Source organism: Chlamydotis macqueenii, chromosome Z (assembly GCF_036417535.1).
Source record: "Chlamydotis macqueenii isolate bChlMac1 chromosome Z, bChlMac1.mat, whole genome shotgun sequence".
Lineage (NCBI taxonomy): Eukaryota > Metazoa > Chordata > Aves > Otidiformes > Otididae > Chlamydotis > Chlamydotis macqueenii.
In genome coordinates, this window is record NC_141593.1 from 48,617,764 (window position 1) to 48,643,214 (window position 25,451).

General features: G+C 39.7%; 1 protein-coding gene across 2 annotated transcripts in view; it reads right to left on the reverse strand.

The window, feature by feature from the left end:
* The window catches only part of PCGF3 (polycomb group ring finger 3), a 67,919-nt gene extending 43,742 nt beyond the window's left edge, over positions 1–24,177 (reverse strand). The window contains exon 1 of one of the 2 annotated variants that reach the window (XM_086770115.1): positions 24,041–24,177. The gene's annotated coding sequence lies outside the window, so the exon portion shown is untranslated. The remainder of the gene's footprint in view (positions 1–24,040) is intronic. The other variant, XM_086770116.1, reaches the window with a different exon arrangement.
* Positions 24,178–25,451: the final 1,274 nt, after the last annotated feature.

Sequence of the window (25,451 nt, forward strand, 5' to 3'; positions counted from 1 at the left end):
TGCCTTAGAAATAGTTATTCCTCTCCAGTCTCCATGTCTTCACGGAGAAAGTCACCATGCCTTCCCAGAGCAAGCAAATGTCAATACCTATTTCATTTTTATATATGTCAATACTTCGGGTTTTTTGAGTAGCAGGAGTGGGAGCACTGAGACATTTCACTGTTCCATAATAAATCAGAAGCTTTCTTTAGAAGGTATATTCACTTTATAAGCTTCAGGCAAGTTACTGATATATTCCCAGGGCCTTGAATTATCAGCGGTTTGTGTCAGAGGTACCGCCTCCTGGCAGCAAGAATCATAGAATCATAGAATGGTTAGAGTCGGAAGGGACCTTCAAAGGTCATCTAGTCCAACCCCCCTGCAAGGAGCAGGGACTTCCCTGACTAGATCAGGTTGCTCAGAGCCTCATCCAGCCTGGCCTTGAACGTTTCCAGGGATGGGGCATCCACCACCTCTCTGGGAAACCTGTTCCAGTCTTCTACAACCCTCATTGTAAAAAAATTTTTCCTAATATCCAATCTAAATCTACCTCCCTCTATTTTAAAACCATTACCCCTTGTCTTATCACAACAGGCCCTACTGAACGTATCTCCCCATCTTTCTTGTAGGCCCCCTTGAACACTTTGCCTACAAAAGACACTCACAAAGCCAGAGTCACACAACTAAGCAAAAGGGATGCTCAAAAGAGAGGGACAATTGGAACAGTACTTAAAGCTCTAGATTGCTATCACATTTTTATCTCTGAAATATTTCCCAAGCCTAAGAACTGTTCTGAAGAAATAGCAAACAAGAACAACAAAAAAAAACCCACCTTATTTTGTGGACAGTAAGCCAAAGTTCCTTCAAGACACACATCTAATTTTTTTTTAAAATTAATACAAGAGTATTACTATACTTACAAGATTACTGTAGAGAATTTAAAAAAAAATAAAAATCAATGATCCCAATTTGAAACTGACTGTACGAGTTTGTAACTGAAAGGGTTGTTTCCATAACCAGACAAATGAGTGAGATGTTTTTTCTCTCCCTTTCTGTAACCACCTGGCAACCAAAATAAACTCTGGGTGAATACTTCTGTATTAAAATTGCCTATGAATAGTAAGTAAAAGTCAATCTGCAGTATTACTCCCCAAGAAACTGCTTGAGCGATGGGATTTTTAAGTCAAAATTCTTACTATTCACTAGTCATTACACATTGGTCTTAAGTTTTTAACAATTTATTCATGATCAAAAGTCAAAGAGTATTACGTGACCAGATGAGTCCAGCAAAGTATGAATAATATGATCTTCATCCAGCTTATTTGAAATAAATTCTGTCATGTTATTTTAGAGAATTTAGATCACAACTAATGATAACAGCAACCATCAGGTAATAAAAAACAGAGAAGAGACTCTAATGTCATATAATTATCATGAAAACATCCTCTGAAAATGACCATGTGCTACTCATTTGTTTAATCTATTACACTCAAGTACTTCGGCCTTTTTTGAGGAGACCTGACTAACAGGTTAATGAGAAACTACTTGGAGTGTAGTCACACCATTACTAATAGTTGCACTAGGGTAGCTTAAGAAATGTCCACCCCAAAGCAAAGCACGTTCACTTTTATATAGGTCCTATTCATTTCAATGCAAACTAAAAGACATCACTATTAATAAATGACAAGTAAAAAGTGAAATAAATGTTTGAGATAAAGTAGAACTAATAATCAGGACACAGCAGTATTAAATCTACCCATTTAATCTTTATTCACCCCAGATACTTACCTTTTACGGTACAATGAGAGACTGATCTGATACTCTTCCATAAAACATCTGTCTCTATCTACACAAAATGAATTATGCTCTGCAGTAACTTGTCAAAACAGCAAAGATAACTTCAAAATTTCTGTCTTGCATGTTATTAATAAAAGACATAATGAGGAAAAAGAGGACTTCAGCAAGGCAGAAAAAATGGCAATGTAGCTGAAGGCAACTGAGTGACTCAAAGCTGGGTCCTACACCTCTTCAGAGAAATTTTAGAAACTTATTTTCCATCATTTCACTTTGCAGAGAGGAATGAGGAACATCAAACACCACCTCCTCCCAGCTGTTACAAGCATTAATTTTCCCAGAAAGTTCACAAAAATTTAGAGTATATAAAAACGTTAAATATTTTTCTTTAAAAAAAACAAAACGCAGAGCCATTCAAACTCAGTTTGGCATACAATCATAAAAAGTTGAAAGTTACTAGACACATGTTTAATACTAGGACTGGATACTAAGACATTTTAATAAAAGGTTTTATTTAAATATCTTCTCTTATACACAGCATAAACTAGGAGTCTGTATTAAAACTGACTGTATTAGAGTCCTGAATAGCCAAACAACTACTATCCACTTGCTACATTTCAGCTAAAAATGGTCACAAAACCAATCTCTCAACGTGTCTGCAGCCAAACAGTTATACACATACTCAAATTACGCAAATTAAATCTTTTCTTTAACTCTTCACCCAACCACAGATGCTTATAAAGCACTAAATTAAGGAAGACACTTTGACAATCAGGAAATAATCAGCTAAATATGATAAATATTAGTTTGTCAGTAAAAAGGCAGAAGACTAGAGAGTTGTAATATGCCATATTTTACTGTACTTTAAAAACTCATCTACACCCTTTGTCTAGCCATTAGTGTAACAGAACACTGCAAAGATGGACAACATCCCTGCACTGAGACTCCCATTTTCTCTAAATGTTGAGTTTTACTAGATTCATAGTAGACCTGAATTCACAATCACTATGACTTAGTAATATCAAATCCACCATATACAGTGCCTTCCATCCAAATATTAGCAATATTTACTGCAGCCATAATCACATACATATCAACCCAGAATGTGTCGTGGGACAGGCTTTCATTGTTTCTCCAAGATACAGCAAGGTCACAGCAAACTCAGGAAGATGACCATAAACATGCATTTTTCCTTCTCAGTATGTCAACTGGAGATCAACAAACCCAAACTATGTCATATCTTCAACTCTTTGGTTGGCAGTGCCTCCATTATTAATCCCCTCTTGAAAAGACTACCTTTAACCTCTTTACATCTTTCATGTAGAAGCCTACTACAGAGTTTTGTTGCAGAAGTATATATAAGCAAAGAAAATGAAAGTGTATTTAGAATGTACAAATGGGAATTCAAAAGAGCACAGAAATTAAACATTCTGCCTCTGTCAAGCTGGGGATAGATTTTGTTATTAGATCCCTTCAGCTCTGAAGGTGAAAGTAAACACAGTGCAAAGAAATGCAAGACTAAGGTTTCCCCAACTTCAAGTAATGATGATCCAAAATTGCCTTACATGAAGATGCATAAAGGATCAATATTAAATTGGAGTCAGCATTTTAAAAGGTTCTATTTAGGAGGAGCAACAGGAGTAAAAAGTAAGAGAACAACAGATTTTTTAAGGTAAGGAAAATGTATATACAAACTAAATGCAACCTGACCTACTTAGCTGATAGCTTTCCACCTACTATCACAACTGTTAGCCTCTGTGTTATTCCCCCTATCCTTCCTCCTCCACTCTTACCACTGTCTCAAGTCTTCTTACAGAGTTAGGCAAGGGATAAATATGTATCACATCCACCCAAGACACACTAGCAACTGTAAATATGGAAGAGATCACATTCTTGTAATTCAGCAATAGGAGGCTTTTGAAGTGGCAACAGATGGCAGGTGTTTCTTATCAGAAATAAAACATGATGAGGAACATAAAAGAATACATGATACAAGATTTTTTTATAGATACTTTAGATCAGAGTACTAACTCAAAAAGCTACCTTAAGTGCAGTTACAGTGATCTACCTCGAGCTTACACATTTCAACATAGATTTCATTGTATAATGACACGTTACCTCAAAATTAATACTCAGAAGTCATTGGAACTAATCCAAAAGACTGATGCTATATTACAAAAGAAAAAGGGGTTGGGGGGAAGAAAAAAAAGAAAAAAAAAAAAAAAAAAAAAAGAGCTGACCATTGGCAAAGCACTCACGTAACTAGCCAAAAATATACAAAACACAAGATTAATCTCAGAGTACTTTAAAAGTAGCTTAAAATATTTTTATTAGGGGTGGTTTTTGTTTATACAGTGGTTTGGTTTTTTTTCTCAAGTAGAGTAGCCATCTGAAAAGCAGCATACTACAGTGAAGGTCCCTAAATTGTATTGGTCTCATATGTATTAATATCATAATGCCAGCCTGTAAACCTCAAAAAGAAAAAGGTACTGATTAAACTTTGCTAGGTTTCTTGAATGGACATTTAAAATGGCAGTGAATATACCACCATAAAAATACAGGGACATTTGGTATTGTGAATTTCTATCGTTTAAGACAGGACAGAGTTAACCAAGTTTTCCTACATTGGTCAATAAGAGGCAGCTAGCCAATCAAATTACAGAGGCAAGCCATTAGCACCAGACTCCAATCACAGATCTCAGAACTCCAAACTATAGAACCAGTAATGGTTCATCATCTTTGGAGGAAAGGTGTCGTTGGAAAAGATCTGCAATGAGCAGCCGTGTCTCTGGAGACTTGCAGACTGAGAGCATACGAGGTGACCCTACTGCAATAGCATGAAAATTCTAAGTTTCATTGTACCTGCAGTACCAGCTGTTAAGGGAAACAGGATACTCCCATCTTCAACACCAGCCTTCCCAGTTCCTCACTCCTTTTAGCCTCTGAGGCAAGTAACGTAGCGGGTAGAATAGGAGTTGGCAACAGAGAAGCAGAGGGAAGGGCAAAAGCAAGACAAAGATTTTGGAAACAAAAATCTTCTACAATGCGGTGTCTTGCACTGATTTTGGTTGCTCTGCTTATACTCAACATCACCGAAATTAGAGATGTGGTACTTAAATACAGTGTCAGTTATTACAATAATATCAAGCCCATTTAGAGAAAGTTAGGATGAAAATTTATAACCAAGAATTATGTCCTCCTTTTACACACTCCAATAGACTGAGTACCATCTCAGAAAAAAAAAAAAAAAAAGAAAAGAAAAAAATCATAAGACAAGTAAGTAACTTTCATAACTTTAGCACTCATCTGTTAATGGGGATGGCAGAACTTTTCGAACTCCCTTGACTGTCATGTGCAAACCTCTACAGGTTTGTATTAAAGCTCAGCCAGTACCTTACCCTCCACAGAAACCATTTTCACACAGTCGCCTTCTCTGGTTTTGAGAGTTGCAGAAGTGTGCAAATAGTGAGTAACAGCAAGCATTTAGCGTATCTATCAATACTCTGAAAGCATGTTACAGTGATGTAAGCTATTTCCATTTCTTTCTGGTAGAGCTTAGGCAGCTGTAGTATAAGCAGAGAAGAATTAAGACAGGCAAATGAGGAAATACACTGTCTCAAAGCAGACGTTTCATTTAATATTAAATAACCTAAATAAATCTTCCAATTTGTAAAATAATCCAATTAGAACAGCTGGTTTAATAGTCCCAAAGCTCTAAAATATCAACACAATTAGTTCTAATTTTTATTTTGATGGATCTTTTTTAATCAGATGGACTTACTACTGTATTTGTGCTTTATTGTATAATACCTGTACATGCAAAGTTCTTTCACAAACACTATAAGACATACAATTAAAATAAAGTTTAGTTAATGAAACTTTTGTTTAGGAAAGCTTTTATAGATTACATAATCAGTAAACTTTCTTGCAAGAAAAAAAAAAAACTGTTGCCATTTTGAAGTAGAAAACATTTTTCCTTAACTGCCATCTAGCTGTCTTGATTAGCAGAACTTCAGTTTCATCACTGTATTGTTCAAAGCAGCTCTAAATAGAGTCTTATTAAAAGAGCATCTTCCATACAGGCAGTGCTGTTTCAAGGCTTGGGGATGCTTTAGGAATGACTCAGATCTGTGGATAGTCTTCTGCTGGACTGATAAATTCACTTATTCACAGGAATGTTAAAGGAAAACTTAAGAACACTATAAGGGAAGATGATTTACTGCACAGTGAAAACTAAACTTTTGTTTGGCAGCAGCAAGCCATTAATTAGCCTAGCTCCACAGCTTGTGAAACCACATCATAGAATACTTTGGGTTGGAAGAGACCTTTAAGCCCTCCTGCAAGGAGCAGAGACATCTCCAACTAGATCAGGTTGCTCAGAGCCCCATCCACCCTGGCCTTGAATGTTTCCATGGATGGGGCATCCACCACCTCTCTGAGCAACCTGTTCCAGTGTTCCACCACCCTCACTGTAAAAAGTTTCTTCCTTATATGAAGTCTGAATCTGCCTCCTTCTATTTTGAAACTATTACCCCTCATCCTATCACAACAGGCCATGCTAACGAATTTCTCCCCATCTTTCTTATAAGGCCTCTTTAGATACCGGAAGACCACTATAATGTCTCCCCGCCACCTCCTCTTCTCCAGGCTGAACAGCCCTGACTCTCTCAGCCTGTGCTCATAGGAGAGGTGCTTCAGCCCTCTGGTCATCTTTGTGCCCCTCCTCTGGACATCCTTCAAAACTCTTAAGCATTCCAGACACCTCTTCCAATTAAAACACACCCAATTGTTCAGATCATAAGTTCTTCATAGTAGAGTCTTGACACATTCCTAAGAGCACACTAACCAATAATGGGATGCAGAGTATCTCCGCAACAAAAGTTAAGATTTTCTGCAAGATAGCATGGATAAAAACAATGTCTAACCAGTGAGATTAAATCATACTAAATTAATTTTCCATTTCTGACTAAGAATCACTGGTTTAATTGCATTCAAATTACTCTTTATATTCTGCTGTTTCCTTTGTTTAGTCCTGAGTGTCTAAGATCATTTCCAATCAACATGGATTACAACCACTGAAAAAACTGGGAAGAGGTCTTAAAGTGTCAAAGTTATTGAAGTCTTTAAAATACTATAAAAACACAGCATTATCTCAGGAATTACCTTCATTTCATTAATGAATACCAGTATGACCTTCTCTAAACAAAATCTGGCTCATTATCAGAAATTAAAATCACGGCTAGAGGCTGGAGGCTTTTGAAGAAAAGACTGACTACTCTTAACCTGAGTATTATCACAGATTAAGTCTTGATAAAATGTTACAAATACATTTATTGTATACTGGAAGAATATGTTCCAACATCCTCCTCATTGAGGATTTAGAGATAGAAACTACAAGCCATTAAAACAGCACTTTGTTTCAATTCAGTATACATGGATCAGAAGGAGACGAAGAGATCCTTGACTTCCAGTAAGTAAAAGTCAGTCAAAACTAGCCTTGAATTTCATGAAGAACAAAGTTCTTTAAAAGCAAACCTTCAGTGAGATTCTGCTACATGAACTCACATCACTTTGTTGAATGTTTAATATCCATGCACAGATGAAATAATTTAGGACTTAACTACAGCTGAAATAGATTGTCATCCTTTGCAGGACAGATGAGCAACTCAAAATACCAAGTAACTTTTAGCTGTCATTTGAACTGATGGTGTACATTTGCACTGACTGCTCTACAACTCCATGCAAGATAATAAGGGCTTGAAAAGTTCACCTTGGAGAAACAAGAAGCCTTACAGACCCATGCCATCAACTCCTAGAAAACTTAAAGTTTTGGTGATCTTTCTCTTCCTCTTTCCCTTTACATAATATGTTTCCACTTCCATTGCTGAAAAATCTTAGTCCTAGGTACAATTAAAACATTTAGTTACATAAAATGTCGTATGTAACCCCAGAAACCAACCACTTTTTAACAAAGACAAGGAAAAGGTGTATCCCTAGTGAGTAATTGCATGGTAACCAGGATTTTTATACCTTTTATCTGAAGTGTAATAGATCTCTATTGGAAACAATGATTTTTTTTTTCTCCATTCTCATGCAAATATTGCCTGTTTTTCAAAAAGAGAGGATAAAGAATCTTCATAGGAACAAATGACAATTACTTTTGGTATTTAGCGAAAGGCCTTTAAAAATTCAGGTTTTCAGTCACCTGAGTCCACTTATTGTTCCAGACCCAGTGGTAGCCCAGTAAAACAGTAGCCATCAAAACAGAAATCTGTAGTGAGAATCCAGAAGCTATCAGCAGGTAAGAAGTAGGAAGGTGCCACGATTCAACTGAATGCACATTTACCAGCAGTTTCTTTTTTAACATCCTCACGTAGTTTAAACCCAATTACTGCACTTGATGCTTAATTAATAATAATAAAAAAACCTCTAAAGACTTGAAAGAATCTGAAAAAGTACATATCCTTCATGAAAAAATTTCAGTGACCAAAGTTTTCAATTGCACTGATCTGTCCAATAATTGCCTCTGTGCTTCTATGATAGAAGATGAGCAAGTGTTGCTAGAATTGCCACATACCTTGCAAGTGGTTAGTTGGTATTCTGCATTCTTTCTGGATTTGAATGTACACACAGAACTTACATGAAGTTAGCTACCCATGAACCATACAACTCAAATGAAAAGGAACCTTGCAAAAATCTTTTTGTTCTTGAAATCACAGGAGGGCTTTAAGATGCCCTCTGATCAGACTTCTATTGTTCTAACATTCAGCTCTTTCAGATATAAATTGAAGCAACGATATAACACAGTTATTTAGTCTCCTTTGAACTCTTGCTGCTCTTACAGCAGACACAATCCTAGCCTGTCAACTGACTGTGAATGTAAAAACAAACCTGATAATTAGCACTGTTTATTTAGTATTAAATTATATAGCACTATTTTAATCAATAGAACAGCTTTTTTTTCTTTACACCAAACACTGTTCAGTCCTCTGTACCTTCCAGTATTTGATTACCTCAATTCTTACACTGAAGTCTTGAAAACTTCAGTTTTGAAAACATTTTCCCTCTTTTTTTCTTCTCTCTTAAAAGAAATACAATTGCTGAAGAGAAAACACTTGAGGGAGGGACAGAAGAATACAATACGAAATCAGGACCATCTGAGCTGGAACTTGCAGGTGTTAAAATAGAGCAACACATAGCACCAGAAGCTTCTATGTGTTACTTCCAAAGACTGCAAGAATTACCCTTCTTAAAAAAAAAGAAAAAAAAAAAACAAAAAACAAGAACAAACAAAAAAAAAACCCACAAAACAAAAAAAACCAAACCAAAACAAAAGAAAAACAAACCAAAACAAAAGAAAAACAAACCAAAACAAAAGAAAAACAAACCAAAACAAAAGAAAAACAAACCAAAACAAACCAAAAAACCCAGTAGAATGTGCTATTAAAAGCTTCCTTTTTCTTAACAGGGAGACATACAAATGATTTCAATAATACATCAACCCATTAACAGCTGGAATAAAGCTACACTTGTCAATCACTGCCAGAAGGAAAAAATATTCATAACCTCTGAAGTTTATCCTAATAGCTTGTAATTCTTTGTCAATATACCTGCAAAGGGATGGATTCATCATCTAAACTTTTACTACTTTATTTCACTACTGAGGCATATTTTTCAAGTATCCAAGCAATCTCCACTCATTATCTTTAAGAACATTTAACTTTGTTCAATATATAGAGTTTGTACTGCTGCACATTGTGAACTTAAGAGAAACTGTTAGCTTTGAGTCTTCACTAGTATAAACCAAACTGATTTTTAATGTGAAAATTGTGTGAGTTTTAAGCATTAGACACCACTGCTAATTTTACAGCAGACATTATTCTGCAAGTACTTCATGTTTAGAGGATACAAAGTACAGTGAGTATAAATAGCAGAGAACTCTGGCATTATTATGCAAGGCATACAACAACTTCCTTTTAACTATATGTTAACGCACATGAAATAGAATCTGTTTTCACAGTCACCATTTTTTAAGTTTTATAGGAAACATCTTCTGCATTTACTCATCATTGCTTTATGACCTAAAGTACAATAGGAGAGAAGGGAGGGAGATACACAGATTGCCTGCACTGATACCATTTATGACAAAGGCTGAGCAATACCAAATAGCACTGTCGAGCAAAGTCCGTTTTCTTGACAAGTTCTCATAAATTTTTGGATTTCCAGCACTGCCCAGCTCAGTGTAATAGGAAGAATCTGAGAGTGTGAAAACAAGCTGTGAAGTCTAGTATACCTGCATCTTGAGCTCCACTAGCTTAGGCAAAGGTTCAGACAACAGGCTGTGCCAATCTACTTCTGGCCTGCTCTGTTTCTGTTCCACAGTTCTCCCTCTGCCATGCACGTATGTCCACTTCCTGGAACACACCAATCTGAGCACACACTCAGCCTGTTCAAAGAGTTGACCCAGTCCAAAACTAAGCCAAGATATCACTACATATTTGACCAAACGCTCCAAAATACAGAAAACCTCATCAAGTGATGAAAACCCACATCAATACACTTTTACTTCTTATTGATAAAACCAACTGTACAAGTCAAAACAACCTAATCAAATTCAACACCACTTTATCTGCAAAAGGCTTGGTTATTTTTAATAAGCAGGAACACAACAGTTCTAATATTTAGAGGCAACACAGTAATATCTGACTTTTCTGTTATGAGGAAACTTTTTGTTATAAGGAAAAAATAACTCTTCTGTTATTTTCTTCACTAAATACCTTGGACTATGTCAAGTGAACTACAAAAACATATTAGTCTTAGGCTGATCACATTAACATCAAAAGTTTCAGATTTTCAGTGAGACATGAATTCCCATTTCCACTTCTTTGCTGAGTAGAATTCTTAGCATAAATGAAATATTAGGAACTATAGTATTTTTAAAACAAAATTAATCTTTAGTTCAGTATGCTTATGACAGTGGAGTGTAGTATCTGAGGTAGCCAAGTCTATATTTTCAGACACTTTTAGGGAGAAATCTACAGTACTTAATCTATCAGTTTCAGTTTTAATACCTTATAAGATAAATATATTCTGAAAAACTATTTTGATCACAACAGTAGCACTGAACTTTTCAAATCCTACCGTGAAGCTCCTAGCCCAAATTACATCACCTAACTTCAAGCCGTGCTACCCTGCTCCTTGTTTGCTATCTCTCTCCCTCCCCTTCCACTATTCATAGCCACACTAAACTACCAGGAGAAAAATCAATTTATCAGAGGGAGTACACTTGCACTTGCCATGAAGCAGCATAGTCTCCTATTCTAGCAGGCCCCTCTTTAGTGTCACCCCTATATGCCTTGTGCAGCACACATTTCTCCTGGTAATTATTTCATTCAGGTATCATCCACTACATGTGACAAACATTCCCTGCAAGACAGTGGACAGGCAGCCACAATGCTAAAGGCCTGAAATGCATTTCTATGGACCAGCAACAGAGCAGCTGAATCACCAAGACACCATGAGGCTCTCTGTTCCACAGCTGTCCAAAAAAAAAAAAAAAAAAAAAAAAACCCCTCAGGGCCATTTGCCCTCTGCAGAATCATTTGCCCTCACATTTGCCCTCTGCAGAATCAAGGGCGACAAATAAGCACCTGTCAACCCTACAAAGGCAGGCAAAAACAGCAACTTAGGCAAAGCAAGTGTGCTCAGCAGCACTCTTCTTTTCTCCTGTTTTACCCATGTAAACTGCACTCAAATCAACCGAGAAATAGACTTCAATATAAACAGCACTTAAAATGAAGACCAGCATTAACTGACAAAAGCACATATGCTTGTAGTAGAAGAATGAATAGTTGAAAGGAATTAGGAAAGAAATGGCAACATTCAACAGGTAATAGAAAGGAAGGTGAAAAATAGTCATTTGAACGAAAGAGGAAGGTAAGGAAAGATAATCTCCTGGAAAAGAAAGATAAAATTAAACGATGAAATGTAATCTAGTTTACTGTTTGGGTTTTTTAATTTTTTTTTCTGATTTATAAAGAAATAGACTATAAAGATGGGGGAAAACACCTGCACCCATGCAATAAGCATAAAAACCCCTCCTTCAATACAGTAATTCTAGCTTTTAAGCTCTTAGCTTATTTTGACATGTTGACCATACTACCGTTACCATACTAAAATAGAACAAGAACATAAGGCCACCTTGAACAAAAAAAAAAAATCCTTACAGACCAGGCGCTTATTTTAACACTACAGAATATTAGCACAAACCACTGACTAAGGCAGCTTTATGCCAGTAAAGACTCAATGTAGCAGAAGAGCAAGGGGAAACTCTTCAGTAAAAAAGGCAGGTGGAATGAGAGCTAGACCCACCAACTTGTCTGTCAGCCATAATTCTCAACTGCTGTTCTTACATTAGTAACATCTGCCAAAACGACACTCTGTATTTCCCTTCTTATATAGAATCACAGAATGGTTAGGGTTGGAAAGGACCTTCAAAGGTCATCTAGTCCAACCCCCCTGCAACAAGCAGGGACATCCCCAACTAGATCAGGTTGCTCAGAGCCTCATCCAGCCTGGCCTTGAACGTTTCCAGGGATGGGGCATCCACCACCTCTCTGGGAAACCTGTTCCAGTGTTCTATAACCCTCAGAGTAAAAAATTTTTTCCTAATATCTAATCTAAATCTACCTCCCTCTATTTTAAAACCATTACCCCTCATCCTATCACAACAGGCCCTACTGAAGAGTCTCTCCCCATCTTTCTTGTAGGCCCCCTTCAGGTACTGGAAGACCGCTATCAGGTCTCCCCAGAGCCTCCTCTTCTCCAGGCTGAACAGCCCCAACTCTCTCAACCTGTCCTCATAGAAAAGGTGCTCCAGCCCTCTTATCATCTTCGTGGCCCTCCTCTGGACCCTCTCCAACTGGTCCATGTCCTTCTTGGGCTGGGGGCTCCAGAACTGGACACAGTACTCCAGGTGGGGTCTCACCAGAGCAGAGTACACGGGCCGAATCGCCTCCCTCAACCTGCTGGCCACGCTCCTCTGGATGCAGCCCAGGATGCGGTTGGCCTTCTGGGCTGCAAGGGCGCATTGCCTGCTCATGTTGAGTTTCTCATCCACCAGCACTCCCAATCCCTTCTCCTCAGGGCTGGTCTGAATCCATTCTCCGCCCAGCCTGTATTTGTGCCTGGGATTGCCATGACCCAGATGCAGGACCTTGCACTTGGCCTGGCTGAACTTCATGAGGTTGGCACAGGCCCACCTCTCCAGCCTGTCAAGGTCCCTCTGGCTGGCATCCCTCCCCTCCAGCATGTCAACAGCACCACACAGCTTGATGTCATCCACAAAATTGCTGAGGGTGCACTCTATCCCACTGTCCATGTTGCTGATAAAGATGTTGAACAGGGCTGGGCCCAACATGGACGTCTGAGGGATGCCACTCATCACTGGTCTCCACTTGGACATTGAGCCGTTGACCACCACTCTCTGAGTGCGGCCATCCAGCCAACTCCTTATCCACCGAGTGGTCGTCCATCAAACCCATGTCTCTCTAGTTTAGAGAGAAGGATGTCGTGCGGGACAGTGTCAAAAGCTTTGCACAAGTCCAGGTAGATGATATCCGTTGCTCATCCCTTGTCCACTGATGCTGTCACCCCATCATAGAATGCCACCAAGTTGGTCAGGCACGATCTGCCCTTCGTGAAGCCATGTTGGCTGTCACTAACCACTTCCCTGCTCCCTGTGTGCCTTAGCATCGTTTCCAGGAGAATCTGCTCCATGTCCTTGCCAGGCACAGAGGTGAGGCTGACTGACTGGGTCTTCCTTATTACCCTTTTAGTTCTCAAATACGATAGCCAGCTTGGCAATTTCATCCACCAGTTCCCTGAGGACCCGCAGATGGATCTCATCAGATCCCATGGACTTGTGCACCTTGTTTATATATTTAGTAATACTTACACTTTAGTAAGGAGTAGCCATGAAAACGTTATCTAAACTACCAAATACCAACAGTTTAACCAAATCTCACAGAAAGCAAGCAATTAACAGTTTCCCTTACTACAACTTACTCAGCACTCACTGCAGCACTAGCACAAGCTTCACATATTCCAGCTAGCAAGAGAAATGAAATGCCTCCTGAACAGAAGTTTCCCTGTCCAGCCTTGCATATAGTTATCTGTCACATGTTCAAGACTGTTTCTCTAGAGTTAGAATTATAGAAAACACATATTTGAATAGTACTTTTACCAGAAGTTAAAAGAATAGTAACTTCTAACAGAAGTTAAATTGCTCTTCCTTATCCAATCACGGTAATAGTACTCTACAGCCCCTAGGACAGTTTAGTTTTAGTCCATAAATGAGTTTAAGACACACACTGCATTTATCTCTTTGCACAAAACTCCTCGGAATCCCTTTAAACACGGCATAGATGCCAGCTTTTTACAGCTAAGGGAAGACAGCTGGTGAAAATAAAGATGCCGAAACAGAAAAGCAATAGCTAAGCAGCTAGCTCTTTCCAACTTCAAGTATACAAACACAGCACTGACAGTCAGATGAAATAAAGTAACAGACTTCATAAAAAATAAAATCAGAGGAAAAATGGATCGGTAGACCAACTTTTTTTTTATTAGTAAAAGAGACATCTATGTGGAAAACTAGTATGAAAGCAGACAAATAACCACTAAACGGCGTTTATGCTGTCAGGAGTCAGACATTCACAACAGCATTTCATATGGACATAATGGAACGATAGATACTATGATATACTGCAGAACCTTTCTAATCCACAGTAGCAGATCAGAAAGCAGCAAATTACAAAGAAAGTGACCTATATGACCTAAAGTTTTCTGCATCAGTCTTTTGTTCATTCCATATGAAAACATATCCATCATCAAAAACATCACTGAACTTACAGAAATATCACAGAATTGATCATTAGCGATCAAACAGACGTTTGCCACAACAAAACTTCAACCCCACATTGATATAGGCTATTAAAAAACTGCAGGAAGAAAATATTCTCTGAAAAGGCTCAGCCTAAACAGTGTCTGACAGTCTATTAAAGGAATAAATAAGTAAATAAATAAATAAATATTACCTTTGCTATGTATCATAATAATTGCATTCCAGGTATACACTAAGTCTCCCCCCAGGAATTTTTAAAAGTGAAATTACTTTCATAAACCCTCATCGCTTCCTACAACAAATTTCAACCACTAGATGCATGTGTGACATGTACAGTAAAAAGGGAAGGACGTCTTTCAGTGCAAAACGTTAACTACGACAGCCTGTTAGCAGTATCCATACGCTTGAATTTGATTCCTTTCTGCAATTCACACAGAACTGCCTTTGGAGACTGAACTATGTCACAAGGGACAATCAGGATAACTTTAAAATGTTAATAAAAATTAAACAGTTGTTTAAATAGATGTAATCTTCACTGACACTTTCTCCCTCTATTCTTTAGAACACAACTTAATAAAAATACCTCACAAGAAATATGTATCATCAAAAGCTTGGCTGACAAGGACAAAAAGGCTCCTGCCTCACAGTGATCTCCACACAGCAAATACTGGGCATCTGAAAGACTTTTTGTCTCACGATGCACCATTTGTAGATCTCCTCATATATTATGAGCATTTGAAAGAGTAATTTCAGGGAAAACAAAAAGTTCATTACTGTGGTTTTGGATTAAAACTGGGAGGGGACAGAGCTGATTTTTTTTTCCCACTTGCATGCTAAAATTGTAAATGTCTGCAGAGAGCGAGAAAACTTTATTAACTCAAAAAAAAAGTTACTTATAATGGGAAACAATAAGGGGCTAAGGAATCTGGAAGAGAAGCAAAAGCAGCTAATTTTTTCCTTGTCTTCTCTCCTCTGCTCACTGTATGCTACAGTAACATCAGGCCTAATAATGGAGGCTAAATTAGAGGAATCTGGAATATTCTCACTTATACTCTGTATCTCCACATTCTGAAGATAAATCAAATCTCCACAACACTTTCCAATCACCTCCAGAAATTAAATTCAGTGTCAACTTATGCTTCTAAGTGGGGAACAGATGTCCTGACAGAGCACTGGCTTGGAAAGCTACCTCAGGTTCCACTAGGAAAGTCACTTGACCCATCTGGTGGTGCAACAGAGGGAGGAACTGAAACATGGGGACAGAACATACTTTCCCTTCCCAAAGAGAAGGAGCAAAAATACTTAATTTGAAGACCATAATCCATTTATATACTTGGTCACAGAATGGCTTATTGCACTGCTATTGCTAATTTCAGTTAAAAATTGCATTGCTGATTTCAGTTTAAAAAAAAAAAAGGGCCAGGGTAAAATACCTTTCTGTCAAAAAACAAAAAAAAAACAACAAACCAAAAAAAAAAAAAACCAAGAAGAAAACAAGACAAGGCATTATCCTCCCTGTATTTGTAAGTTTGTCCAAATTCAAGTAATTTTTTAGTCATCAAATCATAACCACAAAAGCCATGAGCTATTATCATCTGGCCATTAAAACCTTACATAATTTGAGTAAGTGTTACAGATTAGAGCAAACATACTCCTGATAAACAATTCCTGGTAGTAGCATCTAAGGTTATTGTCGTAGTTCAGCCCCGATCGGACCAGACTACGCAGTCTCTCTCTCACTCCCCCCACCTTCCGAGAAAACAGGGAGAGAAAATATAAGGAAAAACGGCTCGAGGTTTGAGGTAAGGACAGGGAGAAATCCTTAAAGTTACTGTCACGGGCAAAACAGACTCGACTTGGGGAAAACTATTCATTTATTACTACAAACAGCAGGAGAATGAGACAGGGAACAAGATAACCTCCCCCGACCCCTCCCTCTTCCCAAGCTTAACATTATCTCTACCACCTCCCCCCCCGAGCGGCACAGGGGGGAAGAGGGAATGGGGGTTGCGGTCAGTTCATCATACGTTGTTTTACGCCGCTGCTTCATGGTCGGGGGAAGAACTCCTCACGTTCCTCCCCTGCTCCAGCATGGGGTCCCTCCCACGGGCCACAGTCCTTTGTGGAACTGCTCCGGCGTGGGTCATCTCTTCCACGGGTGCAGTCCCTCTAGAACAGCTGTCCCAGTGGGCCCTCCACGGGCCACAGCTGCCTTCAGGCATCCACCTCCTCCGGTACGGGGTCCTTCACGGGCTCCAAGTGGATCTCTGCTCCTCCGTGGACCTCCATCGGCTGCAGGGGGACAACCTGCTCCACCATGGTCGTCACCACAGGCTGCAGGGGAATCTTGGCCAGGAGCCGCATTACTCCTCCCCCTCCTTCTGAACTGACCTTGGCGTCTGCAGCCGTTCCTCACAACAGGCTGGTAGATGTCTCTCAGAATCTTTTTTACATCTTATTCACTTCTCATCTCCTCTCCACTTCTTGCAGCCGGGCCGGACCGAGTTGGGCCCAGTTGGCCACCTGGCGAGAGGCCAGAGGGTGAGGCCTGCAAGGCCCATGAGGCCTGCGCCTCCCCCTCCGCGCCTCTGCCCCGACTCAGCTTCTTCACATCTTCTCTTCTCTCTCTTTTTTTTCTGTTTTCCCCTTCTTAAATACATTATCGCAGAGGCGTTATCACGAGACATTCTGCTACCAATCGGCTCAGCCTTGGCCAGCAGCAGGTCCGCCCTAGACCTGGCCAAGTCCCCTGAACAAAGGGGAGCGACTTCTAGCAGTTTCCTACAGAAGCTGCCACCTTAGGCCCCCCCTCACTAAACAAAACCACGACAGTTATGCCTAAAAAGTTGCATCAAAAATGACTGCAACTAATACGGTACTTTTTACACCTATGTATCTTGAAGATATTCATAAAATCAAACCTTCAAGTGCCAAGATTCACTTAATAGTGAATGTAGATCAATATACACAGAGTGTTCATGGTAACTTCTGTCAAATCTTGAAAGAATCTGAATGCAAGAAGGTGAACTGAAGAAAATAAGCTTCAATAGCTACCCAGAAGCCTTTTTATCTCATCCAGTGCCACTTATGCTACCTCAGACACAAGCCTATACAAATCTAGACAAGTTTTCTTGTGGTCAATTGTCAAAATAAGAAGTTTGAATGAAGTATTTTATGAAGTCTTTTCTGAAATTCTTACAGAATAACCTCATCTTGGGAGGGAATTCTAATTCTAGTCAGTCAAGGAATAGGACTACAAGATTAATAAATTGGTATGCAAATAAACTACTTACTCTGGTGCCACCAAGTATAATGCTACTATTAACAAGGATAAATGTTGTTTAAAAGCACCTTTCAAATAAACTGCTCCTGCTCAACAACAGTTAGATTGAAACTTTTGGTAAAATAAGGTATTACCACAGTATTTCAAATAGACTAGATTTAATATTTCATTGCAGGAATAAACATAGATTGTAGCAATGAACTTCAGAATTTAAAAGTACAGATTCAAGGTAAGGTAATGCCAATTTATCAAATCCAAATGCACTGGGAAAAGAGGGTTGGGAAGGAAAATACATATGGATTTTCCAGGAAAATAATACAAAAATATTGGGCGTCTCTTCACAATTTGTCTGAGAACAATTATCATCATACGGCAAATCAAAAAAAAAAAGCATTATCTTAAAGCATAAATCAATTTGAGATGCAAGGCTACTCTTCAATCAGTCTTAGCAAACTGCTACAGGAAAAGGCAGCTTAGTTGACTTGTTTCTTAGAACAAAAGAAACAAATCCATATCACTGTCCCAAAAAAAGGACAAATATTTATCTCTAAACCTGGTGGATTTCACTGATAGAGTATAATTTTTTACTACACTGTTTCCACAACACCACAAAAGAATTTTTCTGTAAGCGTAGACTTTCGCACAGGGCAAGAGCAACTTGCACTTGTAGATAAGAAATGTTAAGTGAGCATTTAACAAGTGGTGGTGTTATGCTTGCTTTTTGCTGAAAAAGATTCAGTGAAGCTTGAAAAACAGTCAGTAAACAACCACTTAGTACAATGCTAAAGCAAGAAGGACTAAGGGAATCACTCGCTATAGCACCATAACTGGGGAGTTTTCATAAGCGTAGACAGAAGTGATGAGGAAAACACTGTACACTGGTTTGGGGTCCATGCCTTAGAAGAAAGGAATAATTCAAAGATGGAAATAAAAGCATTCCAAGCATTAATAGGATTGATTTGGTGAGGAAATAGTACTAGAAGTACCTTTAACAGATATATGTTTAACAAAAGATGGAGTTCAAAATACAAATAATTTAATTTAGAAACAGGGACATATGTATTTTTAGCAGTTTGCATGATTAGGTACTTACACAAACATATTAAGAAGTCCCTTATCTCTTGCGTATTTTGAATCCTCAAATCAAGACTGGAGTCCTTGTGTCTAGAACATACTTTATATTTTAGGTAAAAAATATAAACAAACCAAAACCCAGTTATTATCACAATGTAACAGTATTAAATACAATAATCTGAAACACAGGAGTTAACACAAGATCTCAGCACCTTTTCACCCTAGCTCAAAAACACAATTTTAACTTCCAAACGTCTCTATGTTCTGAATGAACAAAGCATGCCACTATGTTAAAAAAAAATCCCATTTGTCAAATAAATTCTACTGTTTGCTGCTGCTCATTACAATAAATAAAGCTGTTAAAATAAAAATAAACATTTTGTCTAATAAGTTAAAATAAATTTGTCAGTGTCCTTCAACTAAGTAATCAATTGACCCACGGCTTTCATTACACCAATCTGTGTAGTCAAACTAATAGCTCAGACACAACAAGAAATGTCAGAGATACATAAATTAGTCAGCTATATTGTACATTTCAGCTTGTTCTTTCAGGCGACAAACTAGAAAAAGCTGTAAGCACAACACACTACCTGAAAAATCAGCAAACACTGCACTGGCAATGCTCAATATTTTCATGAATAAATGACATCTATGGTTACAAACATTATATTAACATTTGCATGCACATTGCAAGAGAAGATAGCAGACATGACATAACAGCACGTATAATTCACAGAAGACTTGTATCCCATAACATCACAATGATTATATAATAATTGACTACAGATAGTAACATACGCTGACCTGTTACGCTGGGACTTGAAAGTTCTTAACTAAAACTGAAAAACTTAATTTATGCTATTTACAAAGCAAAGATATCCTTTCAAAGACAGCCAGTTTCCAACAAGGATAACCTCTGTTTCAAACAAGAAGGATCCTTATTGCCACCAAAACACAAGCCCTTTAAATGCAGGCAAAGTTCTAAGGTATGAACAGAATATGAAATAGTTACTTGTTAATCATCAAACTAAATATACATCGATAGAAATAATAATAAGTCTCCTTCTTGCCACTTTGCAGAGAGATGGAAAATAATGATAAAGCTACTTTAAATAAGTTGTTCCACTAGCAGCAAGACAACAAAATGCCTGGTTTTCTTCACACTTGCATATTTCTTCCTTAGAATCTCACCCTCCATTGTAGTAATGCCAACACATACTCCTCAATTATCTCCAGTTCTCCCTGCTACGCTCTCAACAATTTCCCCAACTGACTCTGTCAACTTATAATTGTGATTTGAAAAAGAGGCAGTCATAACCGTGAGAGCAATCCCCATTTGGCACAAAGAACAAGTAACTTGAGTCCATCATACTTTCTTATTCCCCCTACTTTTGAATGCTCTCTACTACCCTCTACTTTTGAATAGTATGTGCTGTGTTTGACAAAGGAACAATAAGACCCTTAAGGTCGTATGTATAGTATGAAGTTCCTAGTATAAAGTACTGTTTCTGATTAAGAAAGGAAAAAAAAAAAAAGAAAGAAAACAAGGGAAAATAGTATCATTGATGAACTTCCTACAATGCTGGCTCTGCAATATGATTCTAAGACTTCACGTCTCTGCAGTAGCAAACTTCAATCAAACTTTCAATCGCAAATAAGGCTTTCAATCTCACTAATTCTCACCACAATGAGCATTTCATTTTCATAGTCTGTTGATTTAAATACAGATGAACTTATTCAGTAAAATTAACTTGAGAAAATCTAATTCGGATAAGAGCAACAAGTTTTTTCTTAGCTCTTTAGAGCTGTTACAGAATAAACCACTGTTTACAGTATGTCTTCAGTTAGCAACAAAACTGTTACATATCACAACAGCAAAGATTAATTTTAATGCAGAATAACCCCTTTCTTCCCTTTTATTGCATTTATGACTTCCATATATTAGCCAAACTTACAGTCTAATAGAGCGAGCTTGCATTTTAAAATGAGAGGTGCAAGGAATACAAAACTGTAAGTTTACTTCAAGACAGAGCTTCAAATTACATCTTGTATAAGCTAAAACACATGGACAGCTTCTTCCTGGCTTCTAACCTACTCCAATCAAACTGCCCTGAGCAGGTCTTCTCTACATTTCCTTTAAACATGACAGCGTATCTCACCTAGCAAATCAGAGTAGTTTCAACCATCATTAAACATCTTTACTAGCAAAGACAAAAAAAAGAACAGAGTTACACTACTAAACCCTCAGGAATGCCAACACTTTTAAATCTATTGCATCTCCAAACGTCATCATCAATGCAAGCTTCTGTTTAGTAACTCTGCTTACACATATGTACCAATTGGGCAACAGATCCAAAACAAAAAATATATAAAATATTTATTTCGTAACATACAAGATCTCACTACACTTTCCCGTAAGCTGGTATCATCTCTTAAGACAGTAGCTGAAAAGCAAAATGATATTAACATGCATGCTTTTCAAAACATCATGTCCACATCCACTTTGTAGGTCATATCTAGCTTAGAGCCTCAATGGAAATGCTTCTACTACTTCTCACAGAGTTTCCTAGAGAGTTCAGGAATTATTTCAGTTCTGAGAGATCACTACCTGACAAACGCTAAAACGGCCACCTAGATTAAACAGTCGTGGGAAAAAGGAAATGGAAGCTATTAAAGCAAACGTAGAATGGTTCTTGGCAAGAAAGCTTACCTATATCTCAAATACAGAGCTTAGAGATTACCTCCTCTAAAGTATACAGGTAGCCAGGAGAAGTAAGAGCAGGCTGGGCAGCTACAGCAACTAGAAGGTGTACTTTACAGTCTCTTAGTAGCAGAAGTCTTTTATAACATTGTAATTAATTTCTGCCATTCTAGGCATTAGTATTAGGCTAGCATAGTTACAAACTCTACGTTGATATAGTTTAATATAGCATCTACAAGTGTTCAGCCTTGATTTTCTCTGGTGACAGCATAGTAACAAGATCAAGCTGACTAGATCAGCCCACATAAAGAAATGAAACAGATTTTCCTCAAAAAGCGGTTTACAAAATGCTTTAAAATCTATTTCTTTCCAAGCTTTCTGTTGCAGTACCTATATGCATCTCTTCAGAAAACCCCCTGATGCTTTTCTAATGCATCCTACCTGATCTTACCAAGTACCTTCAGTTCTGCACAGGTTCTGTATTCTCTTAAAACACATTATAAAATATCTACATGTACAACTTAAATTGAAATAGTAAAGCTATTGGAAAGGTACAAGGTTTCCATTTCTAGTCACCTTGTCATCTACCAAAGAATTTTATTAATTGCAGAGCAGCTTTATGAGACATATGGTAAGTATCACAGTTCAGACTCTCACCTGATCTGCCACTAAAAGAATGAACACAAAATTCAGAAGTATCCTAACTAGCAATAATCAATAATAATTTTTAAAAAGCACACTACCTAACACTAAAAAGACTCGTAACAACATATTTAGCATATGCCTAGTTGTTAACGCTGTATAAAGGAAATCAATTTAAAATGGAAGATACATACATGGGATGCTCCTTAATACATAGAATTATTTTGAAAAATACCAAACAAAATATTTCCAGAAGAATGTTCCAGAGCACACAAAGATACTAAAACAGAATTTCTTGAATGAGTTTCTCAGAGGCACACATTTCATGCAGAAGGCAGGAAACGGCTAAACTGATTTGACAAAAAGCCTGCATAGAGTGATAGTTTTGGAACAACTGAAAACAAAACAAAACAAAAACAAAACATGTGAAGTAACAAAAGAATATAAACCACAACAATCAAATCTACTGTGAGCCTTATAATACATGCTAAACTTTCCACACAGGACACTCTGAAGTAATACTTGACACTTTCAGACTTTTTAAAAGATATCAACTTAAGAGACCAAATCCAACAGCACTACAACTCACTAAAACTCAGTGGTTGAGAAAACAATCAGAATTTTGTACTATCAAATACACACATATATGTGATTTTGTGTGTGTATATATATATATATCTCCTTAAACCTTAAAACAATTCAAACTATAAGCATTACCATATTTTACCTACAAGTACCACTCCATTTCCTATTTCTCACAAGAGTTAGAATCCCATATGCCACTCAGATAAACAGCACTAAAGCCACACACCTGCAGAGGTGAGGTCATACATGCACAGGACATGCCCCCTCTATTCCCTAGCTTACTCGAAACGGTATCTCCACCACTAACAACTGCTTCCCCACGCCTCAAAGCGATACTTTCTCCCAAAGCCGTGGAGCTTTGGAGGCCCTGCAAATGCAGCCCTGCAGGGGAGGAAGCACTGACGGACAGCTTGGGACAGCTCCGTCCACCCCGGCTCCTCACACCCAGCACAGCCGTGCCCGCCGCTGAGCTGTCCCAGGCCCCTCCACACAACAGGGTGCCCTGCCCGGGGGTAGGAAGGGGTTGAGCGCGCAGTATGGGACTTCCCGCTCCCTCAGAAGACAAGAGTCGCCTTCCCCCGGGGCGAAGGGGAGCTGTCCAGACAGACCGAAGGGCAGGGACAGACGGTCCCCTGGCCCACAGAAGACTCGCGGACTATTTGGGGAGGGGATCCTCACACAAGACCCAGCCTCTCCTATTAACGCACCCTCCCGCCCTCCGAGAACACAGCCTGCTTGCACGTAAAGTTCAGCCACAACGAACCGCCCCCCCCCCCCACCCCGCCCCCAACCCCGGACAGTTCAGGGGCAGACGGCTCGCTCCTCCACACCCAGCCCCTCGGGGCGGAGAAAGCCCTCGCTCCGCACCCTCCCCCACCACTACGCACACCCATGCCGGGAGGCCGCAGGCACCCTCAACTGCAAATACCTCGGGGGGATTTTGGGGGGACAGCAGGCCCTCCCCGTCCCCAAGACCTCTGCCTGGCCTTCCCCGCGGCGGGGGAAGGCCGGGGCCTCGGTCCCGCCACCGAAGGACTCCCACGCCACGCCACCCTGTGCCACGCCGCAGCCCTGGACTGACCTGACGTCCGTGGCCGGGGGAGGGGCGCGGTCGCCTCCAGGGGCTGGCGGTGGGTTTTCCTCCCTGCCACCGCCGCCGACCCTCCACTCCCCGGGCGAGACCACAGAGAGAAAGCGGAGGACGCGAGCCAGGTAACGCGACACAGAGGGAAACACCAGCCCCTCTTCCTCTCCCTTGCGAAAAAAATTAAAAAAAAATAAAAAGGGGAGGGAGAATAAATTTAAAAGGCTCAGCCAGGAGTTTAAAACAAAGAGGCGGAAATAGCCGAGCGCGGCCCGAGCGGAGCCGAGCGGGGGCGCCGCGCTCAGGGCGCATGCGCGGGGCGCTCAACCGGGCGCAGCGCCGGCCGCCCCCTCCCTTTCCCAAGGAGTGGGGCTGGCCCGCGCGCGCTCCCCCGCCTCCCTCTCCTCCCCCATGCTCTCCCCGGCGCGCGCGCGTGCGGCGGGGGCGGAGGGTTCGGCGGCGGGGGCGGCGGGCGCGGAGGGTGTGCGGGCCCCCGATACGTCCAGCGCCGCAGCATCGGTTTGACCTGTGAGCGGAGCAGGGTGCGGTCAGTGCGGGCGATTTACTTCTTGGCAGGGTATGGCCTGTCGTTGCTCTGAGCCGGCTTAAGGTTTTCCTCAAAATCGCACAGGCGTTGTCTTGGCCGATGAACCCGGTGACCTGGAGCTGGGAGCGCTGGCGGCAAGACACACAACCTGGTGGCAAACTGCAGGTGACTCGAACACTCCAACTGCAGAAATTCAGAAGATTTTGGCTTCCTGAAAGTCGAAAGGTGTGAGGTCTTAGGTCAAGGAGTGTGCATAAAGCTTGGGAAGCCCATCCCAAGTTCAGCTTGACATCAAGTGGGTGAATGCCAAGGTTGCAAAGACAGGTGCTTAAAAATTCACCTGTCCAAACTCTGAGACACCACAGCAATCTTGACATTCCCAATTATGCATATATTTTACATGTAATGCTTTAAAATAACTGTGTGTTTCCCTTTTTTTCTTTCCTCCCTGCCAACTAAGAATGAGCCACAAGCCAGTCTTCCACCTTGTCTAAGAATGCAACTGGAATTGAGCTGTCTGACATGGCACTGCCCTAGAAGATGTTTTCCTCCTTGTCCAACAAAATACTGAGCCATAATTGTGTATCAAGACTTCAGGGTCTGTGCGTGGCTGTAGGAGCTGTGTTATCCAGAAGCAAAGGCAGTGTTAACAGGAAATACGACAGCATTGTAGATTTGCTCTATTTAACTTCAAGTGTTGTGTGGTTAAATGGATGCGTCTTGTCTGTCAGAAATGCAAATTCTGTTTTTAGTTTAACCACAAATGACTTTGTATAGGCCTTTGCTTATAGAGATGTTCTCTGGAAAGTAATGGGGCCTCCTGCCTGACTTCTGAAATTGGATTTCAAATAGCCAGAAGCA